Consider the following 12,189-nt stretch of genomic DNA (forward strand, 5'->3'; position numbering starts at 1 on the left):
AAGGTAGACCCTAGAACTAAGTGTCCTAGGTGTCACATAAACCTAAATGTCCTATGTGGCATAAAAGGCACTAAAGTACTAGAGTGTCTATTACAAGGCACATACCAGGGCCCATAGGGCATCACTAGAACCGGGAGAAGATGGCCTACATTTCATCCCCTCGTGTCATCCCGTGATTTGTGTAGCTTCCATTGCCTTGCGCGATATCCTACAGACATCCATCTTCTCCACCTTACTGAGGTAGGCCATGAATTAAATAAAGCTTCTCTTTCGAGAGGTATCATACTTATCTCAGCCAGTAAGATGGGGTAGGGTGTCTATGTCTTAACCACCAGCACACTATGAGAAAGAGCTTATTTAAAGTTTCTATTATTTTCTAGTAGGTCCTAGAGAGTCCAGGTGCCCATGCTGAACACCCATAAAGAATCAATGTTTGCACAAGCATAGTGTATAGAAACGTTCTCCTTTCCCAATCCCATAGGTGGGCTTTCCTGCACTTACTTTCAAAGCTGTACAAAGGTTTTGAACCTCCCAGAATCCTTCTTTCCATGCATGCATTCCATTTGTACTTGTCTGCAAATTCCAGCCCTAAATATTTATACGTGGTAATTGTTTCCAAAGGCTCCCCTTCAAAAGTGAATCAATCTGTCTATTGTGGGTCCCAATCACCGTCACTTTTGTCTTGGGTACATTTACCTGCATATCCGAGTGTCTACAGAAGTTTCCCAGTGCATCCAAGCGTGCTTGCATGTCCTTCTTCCTCCTTGCGAAGAAGACTGAATCATCTGCGTAAATAAGCATTAATAGACCATACCCTGCAATCTGGACTCCGTCTTTGTTGTGTAGTCTCATCCAATCTTCCCGGGTCTATGAGGCTGATAAAAAACCTGATACAATGAGCAAAAGGGGGGAGCTACTAAGCGAGTATCCTAATCCATGGTAGAAAACTGTGTATACATAGTCAATGCTATCATCATACATGTCACCATAGTCATACTCCTCCCTGGCATCATCATCATAATAACATATGCAATCTGATCTGATACAACACAATACAATGCAGCATAGGCATGGTAAGAAACGTCAAGGTACGCCCGGTGACGGACTAGGCAGTGTAGGCAAGAAGCCAGTGATAGATTGTTGTCTACTGTCTGGAGGAGTAGTCCATTGTGCCCTCCTGGCGGCTACTCTACACATGACAAGCACTACAATAAGCCCTGTCGGCCATATCTCAAGTCTGAAAATAGATGAGATGTCAGCTAGCATGACCTGTGTATTTGTCCTCTGTCGAGTGTGCTGCATCTAGTCTCAAAGTCTCTACCTCTCTTGCTATCTGTGATCGGGGAGGCGGCATGCTCTGGCTGGAAGAACGCTAAGATGGGTCAGATAAGGACTCCCGCCCCTGTGATCTGATGAGATGCTCTCTATGTTAGACCACCTCATGAATGAAAGCAGTGAGGCACCTCTAATCTGGGTACGAGAGAAGTATGGAAAGGCCCCAAATCCATCTCTGAAAAGGCAGTGGTTTCATCCACACATCTTGTAGTAGACTGGGAAACGGAAGGCGAAGTGCTCCTCTGACTCAACTTCATGCTGCTCACATAATGTGCACATATGACTCTCTCTGGGGATCCCCTTTGCTCTTCCAATCTCGATACGGAGTCGGTGCAATGACACACGGAACTGTCCAATGGCAATCCTAAGTGAGTGTGGTAGGTGGATCTGAGTGTACCCTAGCGGGATAATGAAACCCTTCTCTAAGATGCGTAAGCAGTGGTCCCGATAGAATCTGAGCTTCACAGGACGCTATGTCTGTGCCAACTAGATCCTGAATGTGTGTAGTGTAAAAGATCATCTCGGATGATCGGGTTGAACTCATTGCCCCGAAACGGGACAAATGGAGAGGGAGTGCACAAGGCATCTCCTAGAGAGTGGTAAAGCAACTTGCAATTATTATTAAGCGTAGTGCCATCTGATGGAAATGAGGAGAGGGTGAGAGACTTGATCACATGATTGAAGACAAGAGCTGAGGCATAAGCTGATGTTGATAGATCGATAATCACAGCAAGTACATAGCCTCTTTTATAGGCTGGGCAAGCCTTACAGACACCTCATAGATGAGGTCACACACGAGAATCTAGATCCTATAATCTAGGTGAGGAATCACATCTACCACATGAGGTGGCACAAGTGACCTCAAGACTCTTCACACTCACATAATTGTAGGACACTCCTAGGACTCTAGGACCACACACACTAGGACCACACACACTAGGACTCCGATTCCAACAAACCCCCTTTCGGAGCTAGGGTGAGAAACTATGACATCATCTAGACTGTGCATCCCAAGCAATCTCAAAGGCTAACAGCTGAGCATATTTCAGAGGTTGAACCAAGCACTCTCATGGCTTAGGTGTCAACATGATCAGAGACTCAAATCTGAGCATGGATGCATGACCAACTCATAGGTCTAGGGAGTACACCAACATCCTCGAACTCAGCTAGGCCTGATAAAGGAAAGACATAACAACCCCCCTTGTCTCCTAACTGGGTACATGGAAGTAAGTGGAGCCTTTTATAGGACAAGGCACACAAAATGACAAATTATTACATCATTTTAGGGGGACTACCCAAGGCAGAGTACCTAGCACACATGACTAGAGAAAGCCCACTCTTCATCTATCACCTCATGGAGTGATAGACCAGAAATAGCAGCAGTGCAGGCTTGTTCCTCAGGTCCAGAAGGTGTAGCTTCATCATCTTCGTCCTCGCTCTGCTCCGCAACCACATTGGCATGTTCTTTGGCTTGTACCTTTGCCATTTTCTTGAAGCAACGATCCTCTGGATGGCCAAGTTTTTGACAGTAATTACATTTAAGAGGTTTTCCGTTCTTCTTGGGCTTATTCTTGAGAAAGAATGCTTTGCCAGATTCAAAGGAAGATTCTGCTTTCTCTGTAAGCCTATGGTCCTCATCAATGAGATGAGCTACCATATCCTTAAAGCTCATATTGCGGCTGACTCTTAGGACAGCAAGGATCTCATTGTACTTGGAAATGTCTTCAATACTGGAGAGAAGTACAGCAACTTGATCATCATCTTCAACAATGGCTCGGATGGCAGATAATTGTTGGAGAATTGACCCAAGATTGCTCAAGTGTTCATTGAGGGTTTCAGTTTCCTTCATCTTGAGCTTGAAGAGTTTTTGTTTGAGAAATACTTTGGAATTATTGATCTTATTTCCAAACAAATTCTCTAACTTTTCCCAAACGTCGTTTGCCGTCTTATCAAAATCCACATGGTGGATAAGGTTGTCAGCTAAAGCTAGGCCAATGATAGCCATTGCTTTATCATTTTGGTTTTGCCACCAACTGATTCTAGCATCATCACTTTGGGGTTTTGGCTCCTTGCCATTGGTGATATTCCATATCCCTTCTCGCATAAGAAGAAGCCGGAGTTTTGTCTGCCAAGTTGGAAAATTGCTCCCTGAGAATTTCTCGATGGGCAGGGAGTTTTTTATGCTATCCATTGGTGGGAAGGTCTTAGCTGCTGTTATTACAGCCAGTGTCTAAATCCCTTACAATGTTTACTCTGATTTCAAAAAGGGCCAAAATTTTACATGGTAGAAGCTTCAATTATGCCAAAGGAAGACATAGAATAGAAAAGCCCTAAATTTTAGGGTTAGGGTTACTGCAAAAATTAGGGTTTGCAGAAAATTGGGGCTTTTCAAAATTTCCTAGAGCATAGTGTTCTAGCAACACTAGGGGAGCTTCAGACCATAAAAGCCCCAACAAATTCACCCAAAAATGAGGCAAAAAATCTTCAAAAACAAAATATCTCAGACGGACTGTTTGCTGGTCAATGGAGCTCATGTGGAGAGGCGAACGAAGAAGATCAACAGCGTAGAGCAACAACTCAGATATGTTGTGCGAGTTAATGGCCACAGCCCTCAGATCGTCAGTCGTCAAGTTAGCTCCATGGCTGGCGCCGTCGCAGGTCTAGCTACGTGGGCAACCAATTGCGTGGGAGCAGCAGGTTCGGGCAGAAGTCGGAGCAGCAGGTGTTCACGTTGGGTTCACCATGGAGCAGCAGGTGTTCAGGCAGAATGGCGAGCTGCGTGGGCAACAGGAGAAGCATGGGCAGCAGGAGCAGCTGCGTGGGTAGAGAGGTGCAATAGATGACGAGCAGAGGGGCGAGTAGAGAACGAGCAGAGTGGCGAGCAGAGAACCCGCAGAGTGACGACGAGCAGAGTGAAGCAGACGACGAGCAGAGTGGCGCAGACGACGAGCAGAGTGGCGCAGACGAAGGAGTTCAGTTTGTCGCAGCAGAGTGACGACGACGGATGGGCAAGCGGAAGAGTGGTGAAGGATGAGCAGGACGCTTCATTGCGAGAGGTAAGGCTCAGTCAAGGAAGACCCGCTCTGATACCATTTGATGGAAATGAGGAGAGGGTGAGAGACTTGATCACATGATTGAAGACAAGAGTTAATGCATAAGCTGATGTTGATAGATCGATAATCACAACAAGTACATAGCCTCTTTTATAGGCTGGGCAAGCCTTACAGACACCTCATAGATGAGGTCACACACGAGAATCTAGATCCTATAATCTAGGTGAGGAATCACATCTACCACATGAGGTGGCACAAGTGACCTCAAGACTCTTCACACTCACATAATTGTAGGACACTCCTAGGACTCTAGGACCACACACACTAGGACTCCGATTCCAACACCATCATAGTGTGACCTTTATTACATCAGTTTAAGACTGAAATCCTTTGGGCTTCGATTTGAATTCTATAATCAATGCTTGTCCTTCATCGTAGACCGCCCATTTTCCTATTGTTCTAGCTTCTAACACTTGAGAGAGTTCGATGGATCTTTGCTTGAGCTGAGTCAGAGTGAGTTCCTCAGATGTCCATATCCTCGTGCCCTTCACTTGTGTGTTTGTTGGAGAATTGCTGCCTTGTCATTGAGTGAGACTTGTACATGTGTCCGCTTTTGCTGGATATTCTAGATAACATCTGGATCCCATTCCACTAGTGGTATCTTCTCCTTTAAGTAGTTAATTTTGTCTTCTATGTCCTTGTGACTTGGCAACCATCTGGTAATGTCCCCCACGGAGGATCAACTTATACCTAGATGAATCTAGGAACATTCCCAAACTCATCCTCTAAAAACACAACATAGTGTAGTTTCAATCTCATGATAGCCACCCATAAGGTTGACAACTATAAACTCCATCACCCATAGCAGGGACTAGCTACTATGACACCCCCACTGACGTCATCAACGCCCAATAGTGGGTGTAGACCATAGTATAAAAAAATGCTCTCACACACACAAATCCACACACCCACACATACTTGAGCATCCATTTATACAAAGTCTTCGTATTGAGTTTCTGTCAGCACTCCGGAGGTGAAGGGCAAACTCAGCCATGACAAAGGATAGCACTAAAGAAGAAGGATCAACTTGTTAGTTTCCCTAATTTCCTGCTCTTTCACTTCCCTATAGAGATCAGCTTTGTTCAATTTACTATTTACATCTGTTGTCATCTCTTGTTTTATGGATTTCACCTAGAGCTGACCATTTCCTGCATTTTAGAAACCAACTGTGGTATTGGTGGAGATGCACTATACTTGTGCAGCACCTCCTCGATGACTTCTTGCTTTCCATTGCCCTCCATATCATGGATTTCCCTTCCAGGCTGCAAGCTAAAGCTTGTTTTTGGACTTGAAGCTCTGAGTAATGACATGCCCTTGTGGATCGAGGGGCTTCATTTTCTGATATGTTTTCACATATTGGCTAGGAGTTGGAGGCAAACCTACAACCACCGAGTACAAGGGCCTCACCAGAGTGAATGCCTTGAGCTTGGGCGTCTCCATATCGGCCTGCACAAACCGGATAACCCCCTCTTGCTGTAGTTAACCCTCGAGATAGGATGGGGGGTCTCAGCCCAACCCGGAGTCCCTCCCTGACCTGGGGCCTACTGTTAGACCCGCCCTGCTGTCTCTGTGCTGATGGTGGAAGAGCTGCTACCCATTGTACTAGTGGTGGTGCTGCTACCCACCGCGTTGCTGGTGGTAGCACTGCTACCTGCTGCTGTTGCTGGTGTTGTTGCTGCCTGCTGCTAGTGGCAAGGGATACGGGCGAAGCTAGGTGGGAGGGAGGAGCTAGGAAGGAGAGAGAGAGAGAGAGAGAGAGAGAGAGAGAGAGAGAGGAGAGAGTTTTATGTTGGGTTAGTTATTAAAACAAAAAGAACACTAATGCAAACATGAGGAAACAATAATTCTTAATGTTAATTAATTGTTTGTTTAATTACTTCAAGTTTAAGAATATAATAATTAATAAAATAAGAGGGTGGGAGGTACCAAAACAAAACACATAGCTAAGAGCGGATAACTGTCGAAAATAGTACAAACCTGGAACTTCTATTAATGCTTGATAGAAAAACCACCTTACAAATGCTGATCAAGGGAAAAAGAATAAACAAAAGCCACCTAGAGGGGCCAACTTGTTCCTGAGCTCCCAGCATATTGCCTAGAGAGTCTTAGGAACAGGGGCTAACAACCACAATGGTCTGTACAACCAATAGATGCCTCTCTTCGTGAGAACATAGAAGGAGCCTGTAGGCCATGCCTTGTAGAAACGTGTGCGTCTTTCGAGGGTCGCTCTAGATCCCGGGGTCCCTCGCTCCTAGATAGCATGTAGAGTGTAGATGTCCTGCTAGATGGCAACAAGGGTAGCCGCCGGAGTAGTCAGCTGGCCTCCCATCAGCGAACTGCAATGAGCGACCCAAATATGCTAAGCCATTGATGCTAGCCACCGTCTCCCACACGCTATCCTCTGCCAAAGGTGCAAGGCGCGCTCGTTTGGGAGGACTATGCCTGTACATGAATCTGAAAGGATGGCGAGGTGGGATCAACTAAAAACGTGCGTGCCCCCTCCGTGATGAGCCAAGCCACCATCCCCTAAGTGAATTCCCTCTCCATGCACTAGGTACTTGCCACTACCCTGAGAGGTGCTGACCAAACCCTCTGTGCTGCTGGGCATCCCCAAAGGCAGTGAGAAATCATCTCTGTCACTCCATCTGTGCAGCAATGGCATCTACCATCCACCCTTATCTGCTCCAACTAGGGGCCAATGGGTAAGCCCCCCTGTTCTACCATCCAGAAGAAATAGGAGATCTTCCTTGGTCACAAGCTAGGCCAAAGGAGTGACCAAAACCAGGGAATAATCTCCTTGGGACCTCCTACTTGACCCAATGGCGCTCCCTCAAGGGGGTCCAAGCTGCCACCTCCAACTGCAACCGGCGACCTATACGTGTCCTGTACGAGAAGAAGGCCACCTCCTCCACCCTGTCCAAGTGTCCTACTCGAGCAGGCCGTAAACACTCTCTTGGATCCCACTGAAATCTCCCTAAGAGGACGCCCCTCCAACAACCATAGGCACCACTGTGATCCCTCCTTGTTTGACAGGACCGTAATCAGGTCAATGGTTCAGTTCTTGCCTAGCTGCCCTAGAATCTTGACCCTCTACCAAGTAAGCCCATCCAAGGAATCCTCGTCCCAATGAGCTCTGTCCATCTCTGCTAGCAGCAGGCCTCCCTTCCCTACCCTGTAGAAACTGTGCTGAAACGGCAAAGAGTCTGTTTGAAGAACTGGACCCTGAGAGGTACCCTTGTCCATGAAAATTGTCCAGACCAACAATGAGGGGTCCAGGTGGTGCTCAGTCCCTCCCACCAGGAGTCCGGAATCGCTGCCTCTATCTCAGCTGCCCTGGCCCTGGCTCCTCTGATATGTGATAGTCCCTGGTCTCTATCCTCGTCCAAGGGAAGCTGACTCCAAGTCCCAAAGGAGCACGTTGGGCCATTATCCCACTATGCCCAACTGATATGCGTCCGCTGCCCCATCATTTGCCCCTCTAGATCCCGTACCTCCAAGTGCCGTAGCAATGGCTGCCTGTCAAACTCCTCCTTGCACGTGGGGTCAGCTCTAATAAGAGCAAGTGGGGTCCCTGATAAGACCAAGTGACAATAATTCTAATTTTAATTAATTATCCGTTGAATTACTTCAAATTTAAGAATAATTATTTAATAAAATAAGAGGGTGGGAGGTACCAAAACAAAACACGTCGCTAAGAGCTGATAGCCTCCGAAAATAGTACAAACCTAAGTATGTACTCAGGATTTTGATTCTATGTTCAAGTATTCTAAACATAGCCAAAGCCACAATTCCAAATGTATAATTACTACAACATAGAACAGAGCTGAGTTTTTTCATTACTTTTCTTGTATTATAGCCGCTCTTTTTTGGGGAAAAAAATTACAACCTTTTTTGGTGTGCAAAAATAGACTTCTTATTAAGTATGAATAAAACCCACCAAAGCAAGCTCAATGTGGTAATACATCATGTCGTGCATGAAAAAGAAAACAAATAACCAAGGTTGCGGCTGCAAATGCTGTCTCAACCCTATAGATGACTCGGAGAAGAAAGGAGAGTCCCTCCATTCCCTAAGAAAAGCAGCCCTCCTAGCAGAAGCCGCTCGAGAGGACCCCTGTATACCCGTCCAAATGGCTATTAGTTTGTGTATAGTGTCTGTCCATATATTGGCCATGGTCTGAGAGGGGTGAACCTGGGATCCATTTAATGTCTCTATGCACCTGGCTCTCCATATATGCCACGCTGATATACTCGCTAGTATCTCCCAAGAAGAGTCCATTGAGGTAGGCACAACCCTGAAAGGTGAGGCACCATCACATCACACTCATAGCTGTTGCAATGCGAGTTTATACTACTATTTTTGTTGTGTTGGCCTTGGCAATCAAGAATGATCCACTGAATACAACTAAAGGCTTCTGTCAATGAAGGGAGCATCTAGTTCCTCCATGGAGAAGCTGATTCTTACTGCAGAGGCCAGGGCTTGCTGCTCGTGGCTGAATCTAGTTATGGCTGATGGCTAAGAACAACTCCCACATAAGCACTAGATATGGAGAGGCTATGGTGGCTGAAGCGGCTGCTGGAGAGGACTGCTGAGGCTGCTGGCTGAAACGCGGCACTCCGTGATGCAGGAAGAATGAGGCTTGGTCCCCTTTTATAGCCCTAAAGGCTCCCGTAACTGCCATTTCACATTGGAAAGTAAAGGTCAAGTCCCCACCTGTGAGCCCCCCTAAAGATGAGGACAAGCTTCAACGCTACCATCTCCAATGAAACCATAGACTCGCAAACATGACCAGGACCAAAGCCAATGAAAACGATGATCGGATGAGATAGAATCTTCACGATTCCATCAGCATCTTGAAAGATTTTGGTACCTCATCACCAGGGTCACTAACACGTGGCACTCCCAAAGGGCTTGGTCACCTTTTGACACCTGGCAACATTATCTACCACATCAACAACTTACCAGGATGCCACGCCATCAAGTCTCATCAACTACCACATTAGCTGATACGAAGTGCCATGGCATTGGCCACGGGTCAAGTGCCCCGTCAACATTTACATGTCATTAGTGCCACATAAGCACACAGTGCTACACATGCAATTTTGTAAGTAGCATGTGAGCATCAATGCCATATCATCCATTTTGACCCTTCTTTGGACATAGTGTGGCTCAAATTTCAAATGCCCATAACTTTTGATCCTGAAGGAATTTTTAGGTGATCCAAAAAGTAAAAATGATCAACAGATGGTGCTCTACGCGATGAGCACCTCATATCTGCACTTTGACTTATGCACAGGTCAGCATCATCCAATCCTCTTCATCGAAACCACCTCCTAATTGATTGCAGCCACCCAGCACATAAAATGATTAAGAAAAAATTCTTTTACTACATTTTGCGCTTCGACGTGTAGTCTAGATTTAGACTAGCATATCCTTAGAGAAGATTGATTGCCATATTACCATATTAGTTCCCACTAGTGTCAATCCCATCGGATCTATCATCAGTGTACATACTCACACATGTGATACCAGTTCAGTACATTTGGCAGTTTGGCACTCCTTTACATCAAGGATTTGTGACACATGGCAGAGTTATCCCTCTCTCGGATTCACGATTGTTGCAGACATCTTGCACACATATATGCCACCCATGTACAATCATATTTGTTGACTATTTTTGGGCATTGGTTCGTACACATACACATTAGCCTTGTACAACCTCTTGGCTATTCTCGACACTCTTGTCATCATTGTGTTACAGGCTTGATCCTTGGCACACAATTGTTCTTCCATCACATGACCTGGTTCACAGATTTATAGGTTAGCATAACCCCCTAGTGGTAGCTCAAGCATAAGACCCCAATGGCAGCTCTCATACAGTGTTATCATGGGTAGACACTCTCATCAGTACATGGGTAAGCCTCTTGCATAGAGCACCAGACTGCCTCCAATATGGAGCTCTTTACATCACATAGTTGATGATATACCCGTCATGACTCCGGATGAAATCGCGAGTGGAAAGAGAACCTATGTCGACCTTTTTATTGCCAAAGGGTATGTACCAACTTATGATGTCAACTTGGTCATTGGTCTTGAGAGATTGGATGCAGATGCTTCATATGTTAGCTAAGCCCTCAAAATGAGGCATATTTGATGGTAAGCCCTCAGCATGAGGCACTCCTATGTACATCAGTACAGTTTCATCCTAGTGATGTACAACCATCACATTCATGCATGGATCCGACTCCATCTACTATCACATTAGATGCACATATTGAGCAGGTTTTCACTAGTGATCATGCAGTTTTACAACAGAGGTAAGTTCTCAGTACAAGGCTCTCACATCTCCAACAACATGTGGAGATAGACGTCACAGTACTTATGTGATTCCATTCCAGCATCCATCACATATACTTTCACCTCTGACATGGAGCATACCTTGGGCACAGTTTCCAGCATCAATATAGATCAGTACATCAGGCTTCAGGACATTCCAGCATCGGCTCGGTCATGCCACATGGCATCATGCTTGGATCCAGTCATCACCACCACCTCAGATCAACACATCATTCATCAACGTGAGGGCATTTATGCATCAGTGCAGTCCTGCCCCAGTGTAGTGGACATTAGCATGTTCAGCCATAGCGCAACATGGGGAACCTTAGTGTTTCAGCATGCACTTATGGCTGTTGTATATAGTCCATACTTGATGCAAATCAGTGGTTAATCCAGGACTATAGATCTATCCCGACATCAGCATTTAGCAACTTCTACGCCTCAGGGGCATCTTATGCATTTTCAATGATACTTCCAACTTCTAGGCCTTTATATAGTCAGCTCCACCTTGAGTCTTTGACAGATGCTACATCCCATGCCGATGGATGTTTAGCCATGCACACATTAGATCACCTTTAGCTCATGACAGTTGATCATATAGGTTGGATAGGTTCCTATACCTTGTCATTTGTACGGGCATCTTTGCGTTTCAGGGCCTAGCCAAAAACGGCGTTTCATGGCTAAAGCTTTTTAGCCCCTGAAACGGTTGGATAAAACATTTCAGCCAGTCTGAAATGTGTTTCAAGACCCCGAAACGGGCTGCTGCAAGTAACACAGGATCCATCTCAATCATGATTTGCACCGACGGGTATTATCTCTCTTTGCGCTTTCATTTTTGGCCTCCACTACAATCTTTCACTCCCTCCATCCCTTCAGGCTCACAATCTTGGAGCTTTGAGGGTTTTCTAGCCCTCCTTCACCCCCATTCACGCCCTGGGAGTCCTTTCTCTCCTACAGGCTGCTTCAGCCCCCCTCCATCATCCACTCCCCTTCAGCCCTCCTTCATAGCTCAGCCTCCACTCCTTCAGCCATCTCTTTCAACCCTCTTTCAACCCTCCTTCAGCCCCCTTTTTCAGCCCTCTATTCCATCCTCTTTCAGCCCCCCTTTGTTCAAGTTTCAGCTCTCTCTTTCAGTCCTTCAGCCCTCTTTCAAGCTTCCATGGCTTCAAGAAGCCATATCCCTATGGCTCATCCCGATGTGGACTTCACCTAAGCAGATTTTTGGTGGAGTCAAGTTGATCTAATGGGTAAAGGAGGCACTCGCAGGTTCATGTGCAGGTGGTGTGGATTGAAAAGAGGTGGGAACCCTGATAGGGTGAAGGCCTATCTTCTTGGCATCAAGGGAGAGGGAATTATGCCATGTGGTGTATCTCCGAGGCACAAAAAGCAAGGTTGGTACGAGAGGTC

At 46.0% G+C, this 12,189-nt stretch overlaps 2 protein-coding genes across 3 annotated transcripts in view; one reads left to right on the forward strand and one right to left on the reverse strand.

Moving 5' to 3' along the window:
- LOC147884600 (chitin elicitor receptor kinase 1-like) overlaps nt 1-12,189 on the reverse strand; it is a 78,906-nt gene that overhangs the window by 49,255 nt on the left and 17,462 nt on the right. The window lies entirely within an intron of this gene.
- The window catches only part of LOC147884601 (uncharacterized), a 33,987-nt gene that overhangs the window by 19,129 nt on the left and 2,669 nt on the right, over nt 1-12,189 (forward strand). The gene's annotated exons all lie outside the window — the stretch shown is intronic.

Source organism: Dipteris shenzhenensis, chromosome 26, assembly GCF_047967505.1.
Source record: "Dipteris shenzhenensis isolate YYH24624 ecotype China chromosome 26, Dip_SZ_1.0, whole genome shotgun sequence".
Classification (NCBI taxonomy): Eukaryota; Viridiplantae; Streptophyta; class Polypodiopsida; order Gleicheniales; family Dipteridaceae; genus Dipteris; species Dipteris shenzhenensis.